The sequence below is a fragment of the Lathyrus oleraceus genome, chromosome 6 (genome assembly GCF_024323335.1).
Source record: "Lathyrus oleraceus cultivar Zhongwan6 chromosome 6, CAAS_Psat_ZW6_1.0, whole genome shotgun sequence".
Taxonomy (NCBI): Eukaryota; Viridiplantae; Streptophyta; class Magnoliopsida; order Fabales; family Fabaceae; genus Lathyrus; species Lathyrus oleraceus.
The window spans coordinates 300,288,142-300,292,851 of NC_066584.1; positions in this window are offsets into that span (position 1 = coordinate 300,288,142).

Consider the following 4,710-nt stretch of genomic DNA (forward strand, 5'->3'; position numbering starts at 1 on the left):
TTCTGTAATGCCTTTTGGTGTGACTAATGCGCCTGGTGTATTTATGGAGTATATGAATAGGATTTTCCATCCGTACCTAGACCAGTTTGTTGTGGTGTTTATTGATGACATTTTGGTGTATTCGAAATCTGAAGAAGAGCATGCTGAGCATTTGAGAGTGGTTTTAGGAGTTCTCCGAGAAAAGAAGTTATTTGCTAAACTGTCCAAATGTGAATTTTGGTTAGAAGAGGTTAGTTTTCTTGGGCATGTGATTTCAAGAGGTGGTGTTGCTGTTGATCCTTCTAAGATAGAAGCGGTGTCTAAGTGGGAAACTCCGAAGTCGGTTTCTGAGATAAGAAGTTTTCTTAGACTTGCAGGTTATTATAGAAAATTCATTGAGGGATTTTCTAAGTTGGCGTTACCATTGACGATGTTGACTAGAAAGGGGCAAGCGTTTGTTTGGGACTCGAAATGTGAAGAAGGTTTCCAAGAGTTAAAGAGAAGGTTAACTACTGCTCCTATTTTGATATTACCGAGTTCGTCGGAATCGTTTGAGGTTTATTGCGATGCTTCATTGTTGGGTTTGGGTGGTGTGTTGATGCAGAATAAGCAGGTTATAGCTTATGCTTCGAGACAACTGAGGGTTCATGAAAGGAACTATCCGACGCACGATTTAGAGTTGGCAGCCGTGGTATTTGTTCTGAAGTTGTGGAGACATTATTTGTACGGATCAAGATTTGAGGTTTTCAGTGATCATAAAAGTTTAAAGTATTTGTTTGATCAGAAAGAGCTGAATATGAGACAGAGGAGATGGTTAGAGTTTCTGAAGGATTATGACTTTGGTTTGAATTACCATCCGGGTAAAGCAAACGTAGTAGCTGATGCATTGAGTTGGAAATCATTGCATATGTCTATGTTAATGGTTAAGGAATTGGATTTGATTGAGCAGTTTAGAGACTTGAGTTTGGTGTGTGAGAGTACTCACAATAGTGTTAAATTGGGAATGTTGAAGTTAACAAGTGGTATTTTGGATGAGATTAGAGAGGGTCAGAGATCCGATATGCTTTTGGTGGACAAGTTGACTTTGGTGAATCAAGGTCAAGGTGGTGAATTCAGAGTTGATGAGAATGGTGTTTTGAGATTTGGTAATCGGGTGTGTATTCCGGATGTTACCGAACTTAAGAAGAGTATTCTTGAAGAAGGACATCGTAGTGGCTTGAGTATTCATCCTGGAGCTACAAAGATGCATCATGATTTGAAAAAGCTATTTTGGTGGCCGGGAATGAAAAGAGAAATTGCGAGTTTTGTTTATTCCTGTTTGACTTGTCAGAAGTCGAAGATTGAGCATCAGAAACCGTCTGGGCTAATGCAACCGTTGGCTATTCCAGAGTGGAAGTGGGATAGTATCAGTATGGATTTTGTTTCTGGTTTGCCGAGGACAAGTAAGAATTTTGAAGCTATTTGGGTGATTGTGGATAGATTGACGAAGTCGGCTCATTTCATTCCGATCAGAATGGATTATCCGTTAGAGAGATTAGCTGAGTTGTATATTGAGAAGATTGTAAGTTTGCATGGTATTCCGTCTAGTATTGTTTCGGACAGAGATCCTAGATTTACATCGAGGTTTTGGGAAGGTTTGCAGAAGGCTTTGGGAACTAAGCTGAGATTGAGTTCTGCATATCATCCGCAGACTGATGGTCAGACTGAGAGGACGATTCAGTCATTAGAGGACCTTCTGAGAGCTTGTGTTTTGGAAAAAGGAGGTGCTTGGGATAGTTATTTACCTTTGATTGAGTTTACCTACAACAATAGTTTTCATTCGAGCATTGGTATGGCACCGTTTGAAGCTTTGTACGGTAGGAGATGTCGGACACCGTTATGTTGGTATGAGTCCGGTGAGAGTGCGGTGGTTGGACCGGAGATTGTTCAACAGACTACAGAAAAGATTAAGATGATTCAGGAGAAGATGAGAATTGCTCAGAGTCGTCAGAAGAGTTATCATGATAAGAGGAGGAAGTCACTTGAGTTCCAAGAGGGAGATCACGTGTTTCTTCGTGTTACTCCGATAACTGGAGTTGGTCGAGCTTTGAAGTCGAAGAAGTTGACGCCTCGTTTTATTGGTCCTTATCAGATTTTGGAGAGGATAGGGGAGGTAGCCTATCGTGTCGCTTTACCGCCGTCGCTGGCGAATTTGCATGAGGTTTTTCATGTGTCTCAGTTGAGGAGGTACATTCATGATCCGTCGCATGTAGTCCAAGTAGATGATGTACAGGTGAGAGATAACCTGACTGTTGAAACATCACCTATGAGGATCGAGGATCGAGAGTTGAAGCAGTTGCGGGGTAAAGAGATCGCCTTGGTGAAGGTAGCTTGGGGAGGACCAGCAGGTGGCAATGTGACTTGGGAACTTGAGAGTCAGATGAAGGAGTCTTATCCTGAGTTGTTCGCTTGAGGTATGTTTTCGAGGACGAAAACTCTTTTAGTGGGGGAGAGTTGTAACACCCCGATAATAATATAATTATTATTTAAATTAAGTTAATAATAGATTTATTAATTTAATTAGATAATTGGATTATAATTATTATTATTATTATTTTGGGATTTTTGAATTATTATTATTATTGAAATAATAATATAATTTGGAAAATATATAAGGTGGAAGTTAGAAAAATCCCATTTTTTGGTAAAAAGTTATTTTTCACGTGAAAAGGAAAAAAAGGCAGAAAGGGCAAAAAAGCAAAAGAACGAAGGTTGAAGGAAGGGAAAGCTTAGAGCTCAGAGACTGCCGGATTTACTCAGGTAAGGGGGGTTTATCATCGATTAACGGGTATTATGGGATGGTATGTGATGGGTAGTGAGAAACCATTGAAATTGCCTCTGATTGAATGATATATGTGATGAACTTGTGAATATATTGATGAACGAAATTGGATGATAATTGATGAAATTGTAGGAATTAGATGTAGTGAGGGTAACGATTTGATAAGTTGAATGTATCTGAGTTGAAATTGATAAAACGAACGAACGTGTATGAAAAATTGGACTGTGAGAGGTTGGATCGGAAGGATCTCGTAGCAGAGAAAATCCATAGCAGATCTGGAAAACTGTATTCTGGTCATACGCGTATGGCACTAGGCAATACGCGTATGGGGTGGCTTGAAAATGGGGGTTTTTGCGCTGGTACGCGCCATACGCGTGTGATACGCGTAATCCCTGGAGTGGTACGCGTATGGTGTATGCTATACGCGTATGAGTGGAAGAGATGATGTTTTGAACGTGAAAACGTCTCTGTTGGTACGCGTATGAGGATGTGGTACGCGTAGCATACGCGTATGGGGGTGGGCGATACGCGTATGGGATGGGCGAGGAAATGCGCCATACGCGTATGGGCATAGGCGATACGCGTATGGGCAGACTTGTGGTTTCCCTGAACTGTTGTTGTGCAGTTTTTGGTTGTGTAGGCTGAGTGATGTACTTAGCTGAGGTGTGATGTCGTAGGGATCATTTCCCGTTGTTTGGAATAGTATAGGTATTAGTAGAGTGTGCTAATACTATGATTAATTATGTGGCATGATATGATGTGCTTTTGTTGATGATATGCGATGGTATACATGATGATGTGAATGTATGTATTTGCGAATAGACTGTTTTATGGCTTAGAGTGTGAGCATACGTCTATTCTTGAGTTGTTGTTGTTGTTGCATTGCTAGGTGATTAGCATGCATATGGTGGCCCATTTGGGGTGGTAGCTAATTCCCATGGTGAGGAATTAGTGAGTAAATCATTTTGATTATTGTTGATGTTTGCATGCTAGGTGAGTAACGTGCATAGCATGGCCCATTTGGGGTGGTAGCTAATTCCCATGGTGAGGAATTAGTGAGTGAGTCACTATGTCTCAAATGAGTGGGACTAGTGAGCTTGGTAGCCGTGCCTGGATTTGGACGGTGAGGTTGAACTATATGTTCACAAATAGTCGGTACCGCATGCATGGAGTCTCATTGCATAATATATGTATGGCGTGTAATATGAATGGATGTATTCCAATATTACACGTGTGTTTGTGTTGGCATGGTTGTGTTGTTATAATGTATGATGCTGAGTTGATATGGCTGTTCCTGAATGTGTGTTTTGATTAGGGTGATGAAGTGTGTTAAATCACTTAACATAACATGATGTTTTATAATACTCATTATATTGATTGAGGAACTCACCCTTACAACTGTTTTTCAGGTAACGAGAAATGAGTTGAGTAGAAGCTAATGCTTGGAGTCTAATGTAGTCTCCTTAGTTGGGTCGTGCTCTGATAGATGTAACATCGGGATGGGTTGTCTTAACTTGTTTTGAATGTTTTACTGTTGGTTGGGAACCATTTTCCATGTAATGTTTTACATGATTGATGAAATTATATCCGCTGTGTTTTATGCAATTGTTTAAGTTTTAAATTAATAAAAAGGGCATGACCTCTATATTGTTGAATGGTGTGAAGATTGTGTGACACCCTTAAAGGGCATAATTACTCTGATGTTATATTTTGATATTTAATTAAATTATTGGGGTATTTTAGAAGGGTGTTACAATTAACATGGCGTACTCGTGTAGGGTATTCTACAACATATAGAAAAAGGGAAGTACATATTCCGTGTGTGGTAAATTTTTGCCTTATAATTTGACTTTTGCCTTATGGGCCTTGCGAATGATCCATCATAGTTTCATCCAAGCCATTGTCTCTAT